Below are 23,166 nucleotides of genomic sequence, written 5' to 3' on the forward strand. Positions count from 1 at the left end.
AAAAGTTGATAAATGGTGGATGAACGAATGACAGTGGTCATATATTTTCTATTATAAGTCAGAACAGTTAAATATTGGGACTTAGAGGATGAAGGATAAGATTTATGTGTTTCTGAATATATCTGTGTCTATCTATCTAAAACATTTTTCAAAAACGAAGTTTAAGGTACTCTGGATGAATATACTATGGTGAGTAATGTTGATGTTACGAAAGGCTAACTCTAGGGCTGTCAAATTGTTTTAGTTGTCAATTGTTCTCCTGAAGTGACCAATTATTTTGTAGATGAATCCTATGAGTTAGAAAAGCAAGCAGGGAGGTGGTGTTTTTCCTCTTCTAAGTATTCACTTATTCTTAGCCTCTGTAGTTACTTTGGCTACCCACCTATTTTTCACATCTCCTCTCCTTTCATCATACCTTTTTTACTTAATACTATACAAGCTGTAATAGTGGATAAAATTCAGGAGGAGGGTCAAATATAATGCACATCGTTTAGGCTATATTCAATAAATGTTACTCTCCCTTTTCCTGGTCTCAGTCTTCCTATGGCTAAATACCTGCTTTGTTCCTGTTACATCTATCCGAATACTTCCACTGTAGACACTTTCTCTTCATTGCTGTGAACATTTCCTAAATTTCCCTTTACTGGGGACGGCACAAGTGAACCAACATGCCTGGTCTCAATCTACCATATCCTTCTCTTCTTGAGGGTTTCCCAGAGTCTAGGGCATTAGGAAGTAGAAGCGGACTTCAGGTTAACAATTTAATAGAGGACTAGGAAACTTTCCAACTGAATTAAACTTTTTAGAAGGGTGTCCAGATGCACTGTGCTCTGAGTGTACATTTAAAATATTGACTTTGGCGTGTGATGACTTTTCAGAAGCTAAGGCCCAGATCAGGTTTCCACAGAAGTGAATAATGCTTTTTCATGCAAATTCATCACTATTTTCTTTATTCAGCTAACTCACACGCAGAGAACCAGGAATTAATAAGCAGAGCCTGAGTTCATTCATGAATTGTCAACATTAATCTTTTCTAATTGACTTAACAATTAGATTTGAGTGGGTGGAGGTAAGACTACGTATTTGCTACCTCTTCTTCACCTCCACCCACTTTTACTTTTAGTACAGAATAGCTTGTGGCTTTCAAAGCTGTTACAATCCTAGCATGAGCATATAATTAGAAGTCCCAATATATTCTGTGAATCTCTGGCAGGAAGGTGTGCTGCATAGTTTAGCCCTGTGAGAATTCACCATTGCTATTGTTGTTTATTTTTAGTTGTTCTGATCATAAATATGTTTTTTTTTAAGTTTATCTGCCTTTAAAACCAAGGTTACCTGGCATGATTCGGCCACATTCAGCCACAGGATATAACAAGTTTTAGCTACTTTCACCTGGTGAAAATATACGACAACTATGTCCAGAGGGGAAAAAAAAAACACCCCTACATTTGATAGAGACCCAGGTAACTGGCATAGTCTGAAGAGCAAAGAAATAATTACTGGTATGACTTAAAGAGCATATAATAAACCATATAATGGAGGCAACAAATATTGAGATGTGCTCACTGAAAAGGAAGAATACTTTGACTAAAAATAAGATCTTCTAAATTTGTCATTATAATCACAAACTTAACAAATTGCAGGATTTATTGTGTTTTCAAATAGAATGAATTGAAAGCAGGAGGAAGTAATGAGCTAAGCTTTAAATTATCAATTTACCAAATCCAGGAGTTTATTCTTCCTAGATAATAAATGAAAATAATATCCAATAATTAAAGTATTCTTTACTGATACCTGAGAATATTATATTATTTAAGTAATTTCTCACTAGAAGTTGTTAATATCATCTTCAAACAGTTAAATGTTATCAAACACTCCACTACAGATAGCACTGTGCAAATTGTGATAATCTCCAGACCGTTGCTACATTTTCAGTCTGCATTATCTTTGGATATGTACATTATTCTACCTTATCAGTAAACAATTAGTCATAGTTTTATGAATATTTGCACAGTTAAAACCTTATGTTGTGTCACTTACCCAATTCATGAAATTAATTTGTCCACGACAACCAGTTATGTAAAGTGAACTGGAAATCAGCAAGGTAGAAATAATATCTTTTACTGAGATTAGTTTTTTTCAACAGTCCAGTATTCTGCTTAAGAAACTAATATTAATTGGTTAGAAACACTAAAGGAATCTTAGTAATTGGAAGGGGAATATTATTTTGCAGCTTTTTTAACCTTTATTTTATTTTATTTTTTTACTTTTTATTTTTATACAATTTTTAAAGGTTACTTTCCATTTACAGTTATTGCAAAATATTGGCTATATTCCTCGTGTTGTACAATACATCCTTGAGCCTATCTGACACCCAACAGTTTGTTCCTCCCACTCCCCTGCCCCTATATTGCCCTTCCACCTCCCTCTCCCCCCACTGGTAACCACTAGTTGTATTCTCTATATCTGTGAGTTTGCTTCTTTTATGTTATATTCACTAGTTTGTTGTACTTTTTAGATTCCACATATAAGTGATATCATACAGTATTTATCTTTCCCTGACTTATTTCACTAAGCATAATACCCTCCAAATGCATCCATGCTGCTGCAAATGGCAAAAATTCATTCTTTTTTATGTCTGAGTAGTATTCCATTGTATATCTATACCACATCTTCTTCATCCATTCATCTGTTGATGGACACTTCGGTTGTTTCCATGTTTTGGTTATTGTAAATAATGCTGATATGAACATTGAGGTGTATGCACCTTTTTGAATCAGTGTTTCAAAGAAAAATATGTTCTGACTAAACTCCTAAGATTCATTAATCTTTGTTCCTATTTTTGTCATTTTACTTAAGATTATCATGCACCCAAATTTTCTGGAATTTTTAAAAATATGTTTTCAAAAACAATAAAATATCCACGCCACAGGGGAAAAGTCACTGGATGAAATTCTCCATATTTACCAACAGATGGCAGTGATTAACCATTAAGTGTATCTTCCTAGGCCATTCTGGTTTGCTGAGGAAGAGCCTCCTCTGTAAAAATTCAAAAGCAGAAAACCTGTAGTTAAGCACTCAGGACCAAATCATTGAGAGGACTTAACATCAGTATCAAATCATGGCGATTCTGATAAAATCTTAACTGATTTGTGTCACACTAACAGCATTGTAAAGCAAGCATCAATCAAGTGGAAAATAGAAAACTGTAATGCTGAAGGATCACAACTATCCTTTTTCTAAAGTATACATATATGATGGAAATACACATGCCAAAATATTAACAATACTTTTCTTTAGGTGGGAAACTATAGGTTAATTTTCCTTAATATATAAAAATTGTTCATAATCGTGAAGTAAAAGATCAGCAATTCAATAAAAGAATGGACAAATTAGATGAACTGACAGTTCATTGAAAAGGAAATTCGAATAGCTCTTAAACATATAAAAATATGTTAACCTTCCTTCATTATTATGAGAGAAACATGACTATAATTATACTGAAATACCATTTTTTGCCTATCATTTTAGTAAAGATCCAAAAGTTTGACAATATATTCTATTAGAAAGGCTCTGAAGAAAATGGCTGGTGGAAAGGCAGTTTGGCAATTACAAATGCATATATCATTTGACCTAGCAATATCACTTGGGGGAGTGAATATCCTGCAGATATATTCCCATAAGTGCAGACAGATATGTTTATAAGATTTTTTATTGCCGCATGAATTACAGTAGGAAAGGATTGGAAACCACACAAATGCCTATCAAGAGAGGCTAGTTAAATAATCTATACTACATCCATACAATGGAACGCTATGGGACTTTACAAAAGACGAAGTGGGTTATCTCTGTACTGATATGAAAAGATCTCCAAGGCAGGTATAGTGAAAAAAAAAAGGTGCAAAAAAGTGTGTATGGTGTGCTTCCTTTTGTATAAGAAAGAGGAGGAAGTAAGGATATATATTCATGTTGCTTATATTTATATTAAAAAACCTTTGGATTAATACACAAGCAACTATAAAAATGATTACTGCTTAGGGGGTTGGGGGTGGAGACTGAATTGTTGGAGGTCAGGGGTGAGAAAAAGAAATTCATTGTTTAAATTATTACTCATTCAAAAATTTTCAGAGTATTTTTCTTTAATAATGGAAAAAATAAAACCTTAGTTAGTTATGTTAATTAGTTACAGCTGTTAGTAATATTGTGCCATTATTATTTTCCTGATTTTGATAATGTACTATAGTTATATAAAATATAAACATTAGAGGAAGCTGAGTCAAGGTAATATAGGAACTCACTGTGCAATTTTTGCAACTTGTCTGTAAGTCTAAAATCATTTCAAACTAAAAAGTTTGTAAAACTAGACATTGGTTGAAAGTCTCTTTGGTCCAAAGTCCTGCTGGAATGTGTAGAAAGACAGATGGACATCATTATGTCTGGTATCCAGGGATATGATAAAGATCCATGAAACAATGGACAAGTCTAGATCAGGTTCCTTTGCTATACCCTCTTTTTATTTATTTTAATAAATTTATTTATGTTATTTATTTATTTTTGGCTGCGTTGGGTCTTCGTTGCTGCACGGGGGCTACTCTTCGTTGCAGTGCTCGGGCTTCTCATGGCAGTGGCTTATCTTGTTGAGGAGCACGGGCTCTAGGTGCGCGGGCTTCAGTAGTTGTGGCACCTGGGCTCAGTAGTTGTGGCTTGCGGGCTATAGAGTGCAGGCTCAGTAGTTGTGGCACACAGGCTTAGTTGCTCTGCAGCATGTGGGATCTTCCCAGACCAGGGTTCAAACCCATGTCCCCTGCATTGGCAGGCAGATTCTTAACCACTGCACCACCAGGGAAACCATGCTATACCCTCTTGCAGGAAGATGTTTCTTCCTTAGTAACATATCTTATTTTGCAACTATATTCTGGTTTGGGTGATATTTTTTTTTAATATCTGCTTCCCCACTAGGAGAAGGAAAATGTATGTACATATTGTTCATGATATGTGTCTTAAAGCATGTGCAGGGAATGTAAGTGGAAGAAAGATTATTTTTCTTTTGCCTAGTTCTGAAATTCAGAACCAAAACCGATGGTGGAGATTATGGTAGACAAACTTCAATTCAATGTAATATATCTATTTTCTAACAGTTGGAGCAATCAAATAACTAAACAGATTGGTCCAGTGAGGGGTGCACTTCTCAAAACTGGAAATATTCCAAAGAGGGTAGGATGAGACAGGAGTGACATCTTCAGGTAGAAGAGTAGACTAGATAACAGATAAGATTCTATGATAGTCACTGCTAAAATTCTGTATCCTTTCTGGCATATCATACTTTAAATTTGCTTCACTGTCCTTCATATTTGAAGAATCAAAGGAGCTTTTGTTTATTGCTATCCTTCAACTCTGTGTTTTCAGTATGTTAAATGCCAAGGTTATTGTTTGAAGCCCATTTTCTAATAAGTAATATTTAGCTCATTGAAGCTTATCTGCTGAGTTCTACCCACTCACCCAGTCTTGCGAGATCTCCACACAGATTATCCTTGTCAGCTTGGCAGTTCATTTTCAGGAAGGTCAGCATCAGATGTTAGTATGGAAGAAATTTTAGAGACCATCTATTCAGTGACAGACACTTTAAAGGCCTTTGGTGTGGAAACTTGTAAAAGTTTTTTGAAAGTTTAAATAAGTTATAACCATTTCAACCCCCTTACTCAAAATGCTCAAAAAACCCTAGTTGATTTTGTCAGTCATAATTTTCCTTTATAGAAATCATGATTGCTTTTACATAATAAGTTATGTTTTCTTAAGCATCTGATGATATTGCTGTTAATTTTCCACCTCACCCACAATGTAAGAATAAGAATTATTGGTCTATAGTTCTCAGGATTCTTATGGATTGGAGTCAGCATAGTGGCCATTTATAACAAAATGTAATACTTTGTGGTCATCTGTTCCACAATTTCAATTTTGAGTTTCTTCAAACTCTTCAAGAGATGCTCTCCAGCCCTTATGATTCTCCTGCACCTAGTATATTGACTAAGACTTGACAAGTGATTCTGAATAAATCTTTCTGCAATGACAAAACTTTTCTATAGATTAGTGCTGTCCAATGTGTCAGCAACTAGTCACATGTGGCTATAGTGGACTTGAAATTCAACTAATATGACTAAAGAGTGGGTTTATTTTATTTTAATTGATTTAAATTTAAATAACCAAATCTGACTAGTGGCTACCATATTGGATAGAACAGGTATAGACCACCGTACACATTTAAAATAACTTTTCTCTGACACCTTTGATTCTTTTTAATCTACATTTTATTAATATATTTATTTGGCTGCATTGGGCCTTAGTTGCGGTGAGTGGGCTCTTTGTTGCAGCGTGCCAGCTTCTCTCTAGTTGTGGCATGTGGACTCCAGAGCACACGGGCTCAGTAGTTGCAGCACATGGGCTTAGTTGCCCTGTGGCATGTGGGATCTTAGTTCCCTGACCGGGGATCAAACTCGTGTCCCCTGCATTGGAAGGCAGATTCTTAACGACTGGACCAGCAGGGAAGTCCCCTTTGATTTACTAAACACTTTCAGGAAAGCTTTATTCTTAATTTCCCTCAGTAAAATCCAATGAAAATAATTCATGTAGTGTCTTCTCTAATCTTACTGTTAATTCTAAAACTAGCTTTTTGGTCTGTTCTCTCATTTCCCTCTTTGGGTTATGGTGTAAAAATATCTGAGCTTGGAATCATATGATCAGAACCTGATAAATAGTTCTGTGATCTTTTTACATATAGAATTTATACAATCTGAATCTGTTGAATAATGGTAGTCAAGCAGTTCAAATGATTTCTTTTTCCCAATCAACTATCCATTCAGTATCATTAAGACTTTACTGTGATTAAGGTACTCTGGGATATAAGTAAGGTAATGGAGTAGAGAAGAACTAGCATTTATTGAACACTTCCCATACACAAGGCATTTTTTTTTTTTTTTTTTTTTTTTTTGCGGTAAGTGGGCCTCTCACTGTTGTGGCTTCTCCCGTTGCGGAGCACAGGCTCCAGATGCGCAGGCTCAGCGGCCATGGCTCACGGGCCCAGCCACTCCGCGGCATGTGGGATCTTCCCGGACCGGGGCACGAACCCGTGTCCCCTACATCGGCAGGTGGACTCTCAACCACTGCGCCACCAGGGAAGCCCCACAAGGCATTTTTAAATCACAGAATATATGTAACATAGGATATCTATTTTAATCTTCATGACTGCCCTTGCATAGTCTTATTACCCCTATTTTTTTTTTTTTTTTTTTTTTTTTGCGGTATACAGGCCTCTCACTACTGTGGCCTCTCCCGTTGCGGAGCACAGGCTCTGGACGCGCAGGCTCAGCGGCCATGGCTCACGGGCCTAGCCGCTCCACGGCATGTGGGATCTTCCTGGACCGGGGCACGAACCCGTGTCCCCTACATCGGCAGGTGGACTCTCAACCACTGCGCCACCAGGGAAGCCCCACCCCTATTTTTAATAATGAGGAAATCAACAATAAGATAGGTTAATTGACTGTACATTTTTTCTGGGTTTTTCGGTACATTTAAAATGCATACCTCTCAAAATAAAACAAGGCTTCATTTTTTTAAAGTTCTAGACCTTTTAAATTTTCTGGAAATTTATAACCCTTACTCTATAATTGTAAAGAGAAAACAGACTACCACAGAATTCTAATAGTTTCTAATTTGTTCATCTAAAAAATACTGACTCTGTGAATTGTCTCTGGTATGTTTTAAGCATATTCTACCATTTAATATCTCTTTGGAAATATTTTTTTACCTTTCTTGAATGTAAAAAATGTAGTATGTAAAAAGATATTTGTGGCAGAGTTTCAAGATGGCGGAGGAGTAAGACATGGAGATCACCTTCCTCCCCACAAATACATCAAAAATACATCCACATGTGGAACAACTCCTACAGAATGGCTACTGAACTCAGGCAGAAGACCTCAGACTTCGAAAAGGCAAGAAATTCCCCACGTACCTGCGTAGGGCAAAAGAAAAAAGAAAAAACAGAGACAAAAGAATAGGGACAGGACCTGCACCTCTGGGAGGGAGCTGTGATGGAGGACAAGCTTCCACACACTAGGAAGCCCCTTCACTGGTAAAGATGGTGGGTGGGTGGAGGGGAATCTTTGGGGCCATGGTGGAGAGCGCAGCAACAGGGGTGTACAGGGCAAAGTGGAGAGATTCCCGCACAAAGTATCAGTGCCGACCAGCTCTCACCAGCCTGAGAGGCTTGTCTGCTCACCCACCGGGGCAGGTGGTGGCTGGGAGCTGAGGCTTGGGCTTTGGAGGTCAGATCCCAGGCAGAGGACTGGGGGTGGATGCGTGAGGCACAGCCTGAAGGGGGCTAGTGTGCCACAGTTAGCCAGGAGGGCGTCTGAGTAAAAGTCTGGACCAGCCTAAGAGCCAAGAGACCATTGTTTTGGGGTGCACGAGGAGAGGAGATTCAGAGCACTGCCTAAATGAGCTCCAGAGATGGGCACGAGCTGCGGCTATCAGCACAGACACCAGAGATGGGCATGAGATGCTAAGGCTGCTGCTGCAGCCACCAAGAAGCCTGTGTACAAGCACAGGTCACTATCCATACCTCCCCTCCAGGGAGGGGACCTAATGAAACTTAAAGCCTTGTGCACAGCAAAGGAAACCGTAAACAATACCAAAAGACAACCCTCAGAATGGGAGAAAATATTTGCAAGTGCAGCAACTGACAATGGATTAATCTCCAAAGTATACAGGCAGCTCATACAGCTCAAAATAAAAAAACAAAAAACCCAATCCAAAAATGGGCAAGAGACCTAAATAGACATTTCTCCAAAGAAGATATACAGATTGCCAACAGACACGTGAAAGGATTCTCAACATCACTAATCATTAGAGAAATGCAAATCAAAACTACAATGAGATATCACCTCACACCGGTCAGAATGGCCATCATCAAAAAATCTAGAAACAATAAATGCTGGAGAGGGTGTGGAGAAAAACGAACCCTCTTGTACTGCTGGTGGGAATGTAAACTGATACAGCCACTATGGAGAGCAGTATGGAGGTTTCTTAAAAAACTAAAAATTGAACTACCATACCACCCAGCAATCCCACTACTAGGCATATACCCTGAGAAAACCATAATTCAAAAAGAGTCATGTATCACAATGTTTATTGCAGCTCTATTTACAATAGACAGGACATGGAAGCAACCTAAGTGTCCATCGACAGAAGAATGGATAAAGAAGATGTGGCACACATAAAAAGAAATGAAATTGAGTTATTTGCAGTGGGGTGGATGGACCTAGAGGCTGTCATATAGATTTAAGTAAGTCAGAAAGAGAAACCAAGTACTGTATGCTAACACATATATATGGAATCTAAAAAAAAAAAAATCAAAGTTTCTGAAGAACCTAAGGGCAGGGCAGAAATAAAGAAAAAGACGTAGAGAATGGACCTGAGGACACGGGGTGTGGGAAGGGTAAGCTGAGGCGAAGTGAGAGAGTGGCATAGACATACATACACTACCAAATGTAAAATAGATAGCTAGTGGGAAGCAACCACATAGCACAGGGAGATCAGATTGGTGCTTTGTGTCCACCTAGAGGGGTGGGATATGGAGGGTGGCAGAGATATGAAAGAGGGAGGAGATATGGTGATATATGTTTATGTATACCTGATTCACTTTTTTATGCAGCAGCATCTAACACAATAATGTAAAACAATTATATTCCAATAATGATGTTAAAAAATAAGTAAGAAGATATTTGGCCATAACACACACGTGAAAATGCAAAATAAATATGCTTTGATCCAGTGGGTATATGGTGCTCTCTTTTTCATACTTTCCATAAAATAATTAAATTTAAAATTTTCAGGCTGGTGTGGGTTTGAAGATAGTTTTACATGTCTATGAGTTGGGTGACATGTGGGGAAATGGAAAGATTTAAGGAGACGTTTGGGAAGAGGTGTGTATGTGTGTGTGTGTGTGTGTGTGTGTGTGTGTGTGTGTGTGTGTGTCTTTTATTGTAAGAAATAAAAATAGTTAAAATTATAAAAGGGAATATCTAAATGAAAATAATTGTTAATATAAATTAGCCACAGCCTTTTCATGCAGAGATAGGTTTCTCAAACGTGTTTGTACATGCAAAATAGTATATTTCAAAATCGAGATGTTATAAAATATTGGGAGGAAATATCTTCATTACTTTTACACTTGGATTGCAAATTTCTTAATAACTAGGATGTGAAAAAATTCATCTTGATATTCCTGTATGCTTGTAATGAGTGCTATGTACCACATGAATGCTCAATTAATTTTATTTAATGATGATGAAGAACAGATATTTACTAAACAGTGCCACCTTTTACTTCTCACTTCTAACTCTCATACATATTAAAGCAAAGCATTATTTATATCAATGTTTGCCAAATTGGTCACAATATTTTTGGATTTTTTATTTCAGAGTATAGAACAAATTGTTGATCATGCAGTTAATTAGCTCACCCAAGCAGCAATATAATTTAACCATTAGGCTGATCAAAATAACCATACCAAATTATTTCAAGCTCCAGGGATTTTAGTCATATCGGCCAAACACAGAAACTGTGAAGCTTCATTTCTGTTAGCTGTGCTAAAATGTTCTGTCTCTGAAAGTTTCTATCTCTGGTTCTATGGGCATGATATCTCAGAAAACTTGCTGCTAAGGGGGTCCTTCATGGAAGTAAACAAAATTTTGATGTGACATTTTGTTGTATCAAAAGGTCTTCATCCAGGTTTCAGCACTGAAACTTGCTGAACTCTGAATATGTGTGGAACAGTTTTTGGCTTCCCCACAGTCCCAGGCTTAAATGTAATCACAGATTTCCTGATAGCTGCATAGCACCCAAAAAGGGAACCACTTTGTGTAACTATTGCTTCAAAATCTCAGATAAAATTTCTCCATGAAATTAATGCTAATGACCACTTGAATCATACATGGAGTTTTCAGACATCAGGCACATCAAGATATCTGTAACATGAGACTATGAATGCTACTTGGCAAGATTTAATATTCAATTGGCATGTAGTGCTCTAATATGGATGTTGCACAGTTGGAGCCAGACAGCCGCTAACTATACAGCATGGTCAGAATAGTTAATAGCGGCATTCAATAAGTGAATGCTCACAGAAAGTAACCTCTTATCTCTTTTTAATCATTTCCTTGCTGATTTATTCCCATACCAATCTATTACTGAACTGAAAAGTATGATTGTCAAACTCTTTTTTAGAAATGTAAAAACTTAAAAATATGAGCATTTATGTATTAATGCTTAAAAATGTTCTTTTATTGAATTACAAATAAATATAATGTCCAGTTGCAGTCTTTACAGTTATTGCAGAATGGTCTTAATACAATTATTTTGAAACATATTTATTCTGAAATTATGGTTATAAAACAGCTACACTTTGCCAATAGTGTGCTTCTATTTGTCATCATGAGCTAAGGACAAAATACTCTAGCCTGTAAGATAGATACATAAAATTAGAAATAGCAGAAATAAAGTTTAGAAATAACAAAAATAAAGGATTTTTTCTCTCACCAGGAAAATTCTATTCTAAAACCAATGTCCATATCTAATAGTATCTGTCCTGTTTGAATAAGATATAGTCATCTGATATAAAAATAAATTAATAATAGTAATAATACTAAAAACTCATGATTATCTACAGATGGTTCATCCACACATGTTGGTGTATAACCCGGCTGGATAAAGATGATGGTCTTATTTTTCAAGGAACTCAATCCAGTTTGCATTATTCTCCTAATAGGCATGATAACTGGGTTAAGGCTAATCACTAGGAAATGTGCTATAAGAGAACTACCAACATTAATGACAGAATATCTTAGGTAATACCCACTAAAAGATATACTAGATGTTAGAACAAATACTCTGCTATTTAATACAATTAATAAAGAAATGGAACTTATTCAGTTAGCAGTTGTATTTTATTGTCTTATCACTAGACCCTGTCATTCGTTCAAAAGAGACACAAGTTCAAAATTCTACTATAAAATAATGAAGCCAGTTCTCATAAGCTAAAGAAAAAATCTGAAGTTAATGATTTTAGTGCTTTTCTATGTATGGGAAGATGCAAGAATCTACGGTCAGTGAAATTCTTCCTTACATGTGCATCTTAACTATTGAGGGGCCCCGCATATCCAAAACACAGAATGCTTCCTGTTTTTCCATCCTGAATTCCCCTCAGGCCACACTGCAGTGGGCTGCAACTTAATCCTTGTAGAACTGGAAGGGCAGGCAACATTCTTTGTTTACCCTGTGTATTTATTTATTTATTTTTATTTGCAATGTATATTTCTTTTATTGGGAGGTAAATAGTCACCTCATCTAATATTTATTTTTAACATCTTTATTGGAGTATAATTGCTTTACAAAGTGTTGTGTTATTTTCTGCTGTATAACAAAGTGAATCAGCTATATGTACACATATATCCCCATATCCCCTTCCTCTTGCGTCCCCCTCCCACCCGCCCTATCCCACGCCTCTAGGTGGTCACAAAGCACCGAGCTGATCACCCCGTGTGATGCAGCTGCTTCCCACTAGCTATCTATTTTACATTTGGTAGTGTATATATGTCAATGCTAGTTCTTGCAGAGGTATGGCATCATGCTTATTTTTTAATTAATTTTATTTATTTTTGGCTGCGTTGGGTCTTCGTTGCTGTGCGTGGGCTTTTTCTAGTTGCGGCGAGCGGGGGCTACTCTTTGTTGCGGTTTGCAGGCTTCTCATTGCGGTGGCTTCTCTTGGTGCAGAGCACAGACTCTAGGCGATCAGGCTTCAGTAGTTGTGATGTGGAGGCTCAGTAGTTGTGGTGCACGGGCTTAGTTGCTCCATGGCATGTAGGATCTTACCAGACCAGGGACTGAACCTGTGTCCCCTGCATTGGCAGGTGGATTCTTAACCACTGTGCCACCAGGGAAGTCCCTGGTATTATAATACATTTAACAAATTTCCATTATTGAAAAAAAGTTACACGAAGTCAGTGTTGTCCCTATAAAAAGGTAAAACATATAGTCGCTCTATTAGGTGTAGTGCTAATGGAGAAAACCGTGAGTAACATGAGTCATACTGTCTCAGGATTTAAATTACAACCGTTGTAAAATGTATACCTTTGGCAAATGCATTCACTCTTTCTGGTCTACAATACCTCAGGATACTGTTTTGTGGTACTAAATAGAAAACAAAGAGGTGACTGAATTTTAATGTAGCTTCCAACACACTCACATAAATGTGTGTTTGTGTGTATGTTTGTGTGTGCATGTATGTGTATGTGTTTCTTAGATCAAAAGTAAGAAAAATTTTACTCAAAACTTTAAAATACTTAATTTCATTAGACTTCGGTGCTTCTGGCTAGAGAGAATTTAAACACAACCTAGGATGTTGCTATTTAACATGAATTTTTAAATGAGATTAAGGCTCTATTATGCTAGTTTCAAGGCCCATTTTAAAGACTGTATGATGTGTTAATATGGACTTGATCTTTTTTAAGTTGTAATCTCAATGAGTTGTTTTAACTTCGTTTATACATAATTTATATATATTTAGGGATGTGCTTTTTTGTTTTATTTTTGTTTTTTTGGGTTTTTTTTTTTGTCATGGGTATGAAACTTTTCTGAGTTTCACAGGCCAGTCTAGCAAGTTAAAAACTCATTCACAACTGATCCAAAAGAACTCTAGCAGGGCCTAGAGTCACTGTTTTTGGTGGACAAGACTATTATTATTATTATTTTTATTTTTTTATTAGTTTCTACTTTATAACAAAGTGAATCAGTTATACATATACATCTGTTCCCACATACCTTCCCTCATGCATCTCCCTCCCTCCCACCCTCCCCATCCCACCCCTCCAGGCGGTCACAAAGCACCGAGCTGATCTCCCTGTGCTATGCGGCTGCTTCCCACTATCTATATACCTTACATTTGGTAGTGAATATAGTACATGCCTCTCTCTCGCTTTGTCACAGCTTACCCTTCCCCCTCCCCATATCCTCAAATCCATTTTCAAGTAGTTCTCTGTATTTATTCCTGTTTTACCCCTAGGTTCTTCAGGACTTTTTTTTTTCTTAAATTCCATATATATGTGTTAGCATACGGTATTTGTCTCTCTCTATCTGACTTACTTCACTCTGTATGACAGACTCTAGGTCTATCCACCTCATTACAAATAGTTCAGTTTCATTTCTTTTTATGGCTGAGTAATATTCCATTGTATATATGTGCCACATCTTCTTTATCCATTCATCCGATGATGGACACTTAGGTTGTTTCCATCTCCAGGCTATTGTGAATACAGCTGCAATGAACATTTTGGTACATGTTTTTTTTTTGAATTATGGTTTCCTCAGGGGATATGCCTAGTAGTGGGATTGCTGGGTCATATGGTAGTTCTATTTGTAGTTTTTTAAGGAACCTCCATACTGTTCTCCATAGTGGCTGTGCCAATTCACATTCCCACCAGCAGTGCAAGAGTGTTCCCTTTTCTCCACACCCTCTCCAACATTTATTGTTTCTAGATTTTTTGATGATGGCCATTCTGACTGGTGTGAGATAATATCTCATTGTAGTTTTGATTTGCGTTTCTCTAATGATTAATGATGTTGAGCATTCTTTCATGTGTTTGTTTGCAGTCTGTATATCTTCTTTGGAGAAATGTCTATTTAGGTCTTCTGCCCATTTATGGATTGGGTTGTTTATTTTTTGCTATTGAGCTTCATGAGCTGCTTATAAATTTTTGAGATTAATCCTTTGTCCGTTGCTTCATTTGCAAATATTTTCTCCCATTCTGAGGGTTGTCTTTTGGTCTTGTTTATGGTTTCCTTTGCTGTGCAAGAGCTTTTGAGTTTCATTAGGTTCCATTTGTTTATTTTTGGTTTTATTTCCATTTTTCTAGGAGGTGGGTCAAAAAGGAACTTGCTGTGATTTATGTCACAGAGTGTTCTCCCTATGTTTTCCTCTAAGAGTTTGATAGTTTCTTGCCTTACATTTAGGTCTTTAATCCACTTTGAGTTTATTTTTGTATATGGTGTTAGGGAGTGATCTAATCTCATACTTTTACATGTCCCTGTCCAGTTTTCCCAACATAACTTATTGAAGAGGCTGTCCTTTCTCCACTGTACATTCCTGCCTCCTTTATCAAAGATAAGGTGACCATATGTTCGTGAGTTTATCTCTGGGCTTTCTATGCTGTTCCATTGATCTGTCTTTCTGTTTTTGTGCCAGTACCACGCTGTCTAGATTACTGTAGCTTTGTAGTATAGTCTAAAGTCAGGGAGCCTGATTCCTCCAGCTCCGTTTTTTGTTCTCAAGATTGCTTTGGTTATTTGGGGTCTTTTGTTTTTTCAAACAAATTTTGAAGTTTTTTGTTCTAGTTCTGTGAAAAATGTCAGTGGTAATTTTAAAGTGACTGCATTGAATCTGTAGATTGCTTTGGTTACTAGAGTCATTTTCAGAATATTGATTCTTCCAATCCAGTAACATGGTATATCTCTCCATCTATTTGTATCATCTTTAATTTCTTTCATCAGTGTCTTACAATTTTCTGCATACAGGTCTTTTGTCTCCTTAGGTAGGTTTATTCCTAGATAGTTTATTCTTTTTGTTGCGATGGTAAATGGGAGGGTTTTCTTGATTTCACTTTCAGATTTTTCAACTTTATTGTACAGGAATGATGGAGATTTCTGTGCATTAATTTTGTATCCTGTTACTTTACCAAATTCATTGATTAGCTCTAGTAGTTTTCTGGTAGCATCTTTAGGATTCTCTATGTATAGTATCATGTCATCTGCAAACAGTGACAGCTTTAATTCTTCTTTTCCAATTTGGATTCCTTTTATTTCCTTTTCTTCTCTGATGGCTGTGGCTAAAACTTCAAAAACTATGTTGAATAAGAGTGGTGAGATTGGGCAGCCTTGTCTTGTTCCTGATCTTAGTGGGAATGGTTTCAGTTTTTCACCATTGAGGAGGATGTTGGGTGTGGGTTTGTCATATATGGCCTTTATTATGTTGAGGAAAGTTCCCTCTAAGCCTGCTTTCTGCAGGGTTTTTATCATAAATGGGTGTTGAGTTTTGTCAAAGCTTTCTCTGCATCTATTGAGATGATCATATGGTTTTTCTCCTTCAATTTGTTAATATGGTGTATCACGGTGTTTGATTTGTGTATATTGAAGAATCTTTGCATTCCTGGAATGAACCCCACCTGATCATGGTGTATGATCCTTTTAATGTGCTGTTGGATTTTGTTTGCTAGTATTTTGTTGAGGATTTTTGCATCTATGTTCATCAGTCATATTGGCCTGTAGTTTTCTTTCTTTGTGACATCCTTGCCTGGTTTTGGTATCAAGGTGATGGTGGCCTCGTAGAATGAGTTTGGGAGTCTTCCTCCCTCTGCTATATTTTGGAAGATTTTGAGAAGGCTAGGTGTTATCTCTTCTCTAAATGTTTGATAGAATTCGCCTGTGAAGCCATCTGGTCCTGGGCTTTTGTTTGTTGGAAGATTTTAAATCACAGTTTCAATTTCAGTGCTTGTGATTGGTCTATTCATATTTTCTCTTTCTTCCTGATTCAGTCTTGGCAGGTTGTGCATTTTTAGAATTTGTTCATTTCTTTCAAGTTGTCCATTTTATTGGCATAGAGTTGCTTGTAGTAATCTCTCATGATCTTTTGTATTTCTGCAGTGTCAGTTGTTACTTCTCCTTTTTCATTTCTAATTCTATTGATTTGAGTCTTCTCCCTTTTTTTCTTGATGAGTCTGGCTAATGGTTTATCAATTTTGTTTACCTTCTCAAAGAACCAGCTTTTACCTTTATTGATCTATGCTATCGTTTCCTTCATTTCTTTTTCATTTATTTCTGATCTGATCTTTATGATTTCTTTCCTTCTGATAACTTTGGGGGACTTTTGTTCTTCTTTCCCTAATTGCTTTAGGTGCAGGGTCAGGTTGTTTACTCGAGATACTTCCTGTTTCTTAAGGTGGGATTGTATTGCTCTAAACTTCCCTCTTAGAACTGCTTTTCCTGCGTCCCATAGGTTTTGGGTTGTCGTGTCTCCACTGTCATTTGTTTCTAGGTATTTTTTTATTTCCTCTTTGATTTCTTTAGTGATCACTTCGTTATTGAGTAGTGTATTGTTTAGCCTCCATGTGTTTGTATTTTTTACAGATCTTTTCCTGTAATTGATGTCTAGTCTCATAGCATTGTGGTCAGAAAAGATACTTGATACAATTTCAATTTACTTAAATTTACCAAGGCTTGATTTGTGACCCAAGATATGATTTATCTTGGAGAATGTTCCATGAGCACTTGAGAAAAAAGTGTATTCTGTTGTTTTTGGATGGAAAGTCTATAAATATCAATTAAGTCCATCTTGTTTAATGTATCATTTAAAGCTTGTGTTTGCTTATTTATTTTCATTTTGGGTGATCTGTCCATTGGTGAAAGTTGGGTTTTGAAGTCCCCTACTATGAGTGTGTTACTGTTGATTTCACGTTTTATGGCTGTTACTACTTGCCTTATGTATTGAGGTGGTCCTATATTGGGTGCATAAATATTTACAATTGTTAAATCTTTTTCTTGGATCAAACCCTTGATCATTATGTAGTGTCCTTTGTCTCTTCTAATAGTCTTTATTTTAAAGTCTATTTTGTCTGATATGAGAATTGCTACACCAGTTTTCTTTTGATTTCCATTTGCATGGAATATCTTTTTCCATCCCCTTACTTTCAATCTGTATGTGTCTCTAGGTCTGAAGTGGGTTCTTGTAGACAGCATATATATGGTTTTTGTTTTTGTATCCATTCAGCAAATCTGTGTCTTTTGGTGGGAGCATTTAGTCCATTTACATTTAAGGTAATTATCAATATGTATGTTCCTTTTCCTATTTTCTTAATTGTTTTGGGTTCGTTATTGTAGGTCTTTTCCTTCTGTTGTGTTTCTTGCCTAGAGAAGTTCCTTTTGCATTTGTTGTAAAGCTGTTTTGGTGGTGCTGAACTCTCTCAGCTTTTGCTTGTCTGTAAAAATTTTAATTTCTCCATCAAATCTGAATGAGATCTTTGCTGGGTAGAGTAATCTTGGTTGTAGGTTTTTCTCCTTCATCACTTTAAATATGTCCTGCCACTCCCTTCTGGCTTGTAGAGTTTCTGCTGAAAGATCAGCTGTTAACCTGATAGGGATTCCCTTGTGTGTTATTTTTTTGTTTTCCCTTGCTGCTTTTAATATTTGTTCTTTGTAGTTAATTTTTGAAAGTTTGATTAATATGTGGTTTCTCGTGTTTCTCCTTGGATTTATCCTGTATAGGAATCTCTGTGCTTCCTGGACTTCATTAACTATTTCCTTTCCCATATTAGGGAAGTTTTCCACTATAATCTCTTTAAATATTTTCTCAGTCCCTTTCTTTTTCTCTTCTCCTTCTGGAACCCCTATAATTCAAATGTTGTTGCATTTAATGTTGTCCCAGAGGTCTCTGAGACTGTCCTCAGTTCTTTTCATTCTTTTTTCTTTATTCTGCTCTGCAGTAGTTATTTCCACTATTTTATCTTCCACGTCACTTATCCGTTCTTCTGCCTCAGTTATTCTGCTATTGATCCCATCTAGAGTATTTTTAATTTCATTTATTGTGTTTCTAATCATTGCTTGATTCGTCTTTAGTTCTTCTAAGTCCTTGTTAACTGTTTCTTGCATTTTGTCTCTTCTATTTCCATGATATTAGATTATCTTTACTATCATTATTCTGAATTCTTTCTCAGGTAAACTGCCTATGTCCTCTTCATTTGTTAGTTCTGTTGGGTTTTTATCTTGCTCCTTCACCTGCTGTGTGTTTTTCTGTCTTCTCATTTTGCTTATGTTACTGTGTTTGGGGTCTCCTTTTTGCAGGCTGCTGGTTAGTAGTTACAGTTGTTTTTGGTGTCTGTCCCCAGTGGCTAAAGTTGGTTCAGTGGGTTGTGTAGGCTTCCTGGTGGAGGGGACTAGTGCCTATGTTCTAGTGGATGAGGCTGGATCTTGTCTTTCTGGTGGACAGGTCCCCGTCCGGTGGTGTGTTTTGGGGTGTCTGTGACCTTATTATGTTTTTAGGCAGCCTCTCTGCTAATGGGTGGGGTTGTGTTCCTCTCTTGCTAGTTGCTTGGCATAGGGTGTCCAGCACTGTAGCTTGCTGGTCACTGAATGAAGCTGGGTGCTTGTGTTGAGATGGAGATCTCTGGGAGATTGTCACCATTTGATATTATGTGGAGCTGGGAGGTCTCTTGTGGACCAGTGTCCTGAAATTGGCTCTCCCACCTCAGAGGCACAGCACTGACTCCTGGTTGCAGCACCAAGAGCCTTTCATCCACCTGGCTCAGAATAAAAGGGAGAAAATGTAGAAAGAAAGAATTAGTATAAGTAGAAAGAAAGAAAGAAAGAAAGAAGGAAAGAAAGAATGGAGGGAGGGAGGGAGGAAGGAGGGAAGGTAGGAAAAAGATAAAGAGAGAATATAAAGTAAAATAGAATAAAGTATGATAATATATAATAGCATTATTAAAATAAAAATATAATTATTAAAATTTTTTTTTTAAAATGGGTGGATTGAACCCTGGGACAAATGGTGGGATCAAAGCTATACACACAAAATCTCACTCATAAGCATACACATACACATTCACAAAAAGAGGAAAAGGGGAAAAAGTCATAAATATTGCTCTCAAACTCCACCTCCTCAATTTGGGATAATTCGTTGTAAAAAAAGGAAAAGGGGAAAAAGATCATAAATCTTGTTCTCAAAGTCCACCTCCTCAATTTGGGATGATTCGTTGTCTATTCATGTATTCCACAGATGCAGGGTACATCAAGTTGATTGTGGATCTTTAATCCGTTGCTTCTGAGACTGCTGGGAGAGATTTCCCTTTCTCTTCTTTATTCTCACAGCTCCCGGGTCTCAGCTTTGGCTTTTGCCCCGCCTCTGCCTGTAGGTCACAAGAGGGCATCGGTTCTTCCCTCAGACAGGACAGGGTTAAAGGAACAGCTGCTTCGGGGACTCTGGCTCACTCAGGCCAGAGGGAGGGAAGGGTACGGTGTGCGGGGCGAGCCTGCAGTGGCAGAAGCTGGCGTGACCTCGCACCAGCCCGAGGCGCACCGTGCACTCCCCCAGGGAAGCCATCCCTGTTTCCCGGGACCCTGGCAGTGGCGGGCTGCACAGGCTTCCCGAAAAGGGGTCGTGGACAGTGACTTGTGCTCACACACAGGCTTCTTGGCGGCGGTAGCAGCAGCCCCAGCATCCCACGCCTGCCTCTGGAGTCCGCGCTTTTAGCCGCGGCTCGCGCCCGTCTCTGGAGCTCCTTTAAGGAGCGCTCTTAATCCCCTCTCCTTGCACACCAGGAAACAAAGAGTGTGCTCCCTCAGCTCTGCGGCCCCCTAGTACCAACTTTTGATTAAAGCTGCTAATGGAAACCAAATTGATGAGTTTGAATATCAAATTTTATTTTTTCATTCTTATTCACCTTAGGAGGGCAAAAAGGTACCAACAGGCAGGCACTAAGAAGGATAGAGAAGTAAAAGATCCTAGATAATCAGTACACTAGTTCTGATTGAGAGCCCACTATGTGTTATTATTGTTCAGATTATTCTTCATCTGTGCTTGATGTTCTTTCAAGATAGGTATATTATGAGGCCATTAAAGTCGAAGGTCACAGCAAAGGGATTGCAGACTCCAAACAAGAAGGAACCAATATTTCACTTTGGTTCTTAACATAAAAATGCACTCAGTTGTGTTCATTGGATATCATTATTCATTTGTCCATTGAACAAAAAATTTACCAAATGCTTACTATGTTCTTGGAACTTTTCTATACTCTGAGGATACAGTGGTATTTGAGATTAATTCGTGTCCTCATTGATCTTACATTAGAGAAGGGAGAGGAGGCAGACAATAAACAAATAAGCAAGTAAATAAGATAATTTCAGATTGTGATAAATTCTATAAGTACAATAAACAGTGATATAATAGTGACTTGGAGTGGGGAAACGTTAGATGGGAAAGTTAGAGATGACTTTTTGAAAATGTGATATTTAAATTGAGACTGAAAGTTGTAAAAAAACACTTCCATACAAAAAGTCAGGGACAGAACTTTCTAAGCAGAAAGAATACAAAAACCCTAAGGAAAAACCAGGCTTGATGTGTTCAAAAAAATAAATTCAACATGGCTGAATTGCTGATGAGGTAAGCAGATTATACTAGGTTTTGTAGGATATGGTAAGGTAGGTAGGATTTGATTTTGTTATTAGTTCAGAGGAAAGTCACACTGGAAGACTTTCTCCATGGGAATGATTCTGAATGCTGAAAACTTACTGACAGTTTGTATATGGAGCATGGGGGAAAGAGAGGAACAAAGGATGACTTCAAGGATTTTCATTTCAGCAACTGGATGGATGAGGAACACTGGGGGAAAGGCAGAGTGTTTTTTAGATGGAAGAGGGGTCAATTTTTTTTGTTTTTTTCATGGTTAGTTGGATATGTCTATTAGACTTCCAAGTGGAAGTCTTGAGTCGGCAGTTGGATATATGAATTTAGATCTCAGGGGACAAGTACAAACTAAAGATATAAATTTGATTGTCATCAGGATATGAGTGCTAATTAAAGTCATGTTACTGGACTTATAGACAGAGTATAAATATAGAGGAAAAGAGAAGTTGGTAACAAGCCCTCAGGTGTTCCAACATTTAGAGATCATGTAGCAAAGGAGAAGCTGAGCCAGAAAAAGATCTGGGATAGATCATATAGAGCAATAGGAGAAAAACCAGGAGACTGTAGTCTCAAGGAAGCAAAGAGAGAAAAGAAAGTATTTCAAGAATTAGGGAATGATCCACTATATTAAATGATACTGAGAGATAAATTCAGGTGAAGACTGAGAAATAACATTAGATTTGGTAAAATGAGATGGGTGGTAACCTTCACAAGAGCTGTTTCAGCAGAGTAGTGGAGACAGAAGCAAGACTGACATGGAGTGAAAAGTGAAGGAGAGGTGAGGAAATGGTTACAATGAGGGTAACAACCTTTTTTGTGAGGTTTTAACATAAGAAGCAGAAAAATGAGGCAGCAGCTGGGAAATTATGTGGAGTTAAGAGAGTTTTGTGTAATGCAAATCTACATATTAATAGGAATGATCCAGTTGAGAGGAGAAAATGTGACACTATGGGATAGAATGCTAATAATTGCATGAAAAAAAAAAGCCATGGGAGGGCAAGAAGAGGGATCCTGAGGACATTTGGAAGAGTTTGTCTTTGATACAAGAAGAGACACTTTATCCATAATAGAGGATGTGGATACAGATTCAGGTCGGTTGGTAAATTTTCTGGTTGGAAAATGAAATAGTTCTCTTCTGACTGTTCCTATTTTCTTAGTGAAATAAGATGTGAGGTCATTAACTGGGTATAAAGAACATAGAGAAGAAGTTGAAGATTTGTGGAGAGACAGAATGGTGAAATAGCTGTCTCAGAGAATAGGAAAATAAATTAGGAAATTGTAGGATTGCTAGGTAGTGCTGCTTGGCCCTTTGGAGATTTTTAATCATACATTTTAAAATCTGAAATTCATCTGAGAAGCTAAAATCCAGCACTCCTTTGGCACAGTCTACACCTGGTTCCAGGTATTGCTGCCCTAGAATGAGCCTTGACCTATAACAATTGGAAAAACTTCACTGGCATTGGAGAAGAGAATGAATAGGACAAGTACTTTACCTCTGACTCTCAATACATGGGGCACCTAGTTAGGCTGTCCCAGATAGATTAGACTGACCTGTGGTTCTTCCTACATAAAAATTTTGCTCTTTGGAATGTCATCACAGAGTTCCAGAGACTTCTCTTGATTTCTTTAATTTTCCCAACCCTCACATGATGTTTTTCTCTTTCATCATAGATTTAAATCAGAATCTGCTGACTTTTCTACACTTATCATATCCTAATGGTTCCCTCCACATGGCTTTTTCATTGTCCTTTGAAATTCTCAAGGTGGACCATGGCTTAATGCTTTAGTGAACACATCTGTCTCACACAGTCAAAGGGTCAACCTACTTGTGGGTGCTGAACAATGGAATTAATGATTGTGCCTATGTAATACCAAATAAGGTATTT

At 37.4% G+C, this 23,166-nt stretch overlaps 1 pseudogene across 1 annotated transcript in view; it reads left to right on the forward strand.

Annotated features, from left to right (window-relative positions):
- Positions 1-23,166, forward strand: part of LOC307069733 (V-type proton ATPase subunit B, brain isoform-like) — a 42,187-nt pseudogene that overhangs the window by 3,467 nt on the left and 15,554 nt on the right. The window lies entirely within an intron of this gene.

This window comes from Hyperoodon ampullatus (genome assembly GCF_949752795.1).
Source record: "Hyperoodon ampullatus genome assembly, chromosome: X".
NCBI lineage: Eukaryota > Metazoa > Chordata > Mammalia > Artiodactyla > Ziphiidae > Hyperoodon > Hyperoodon ampullatus.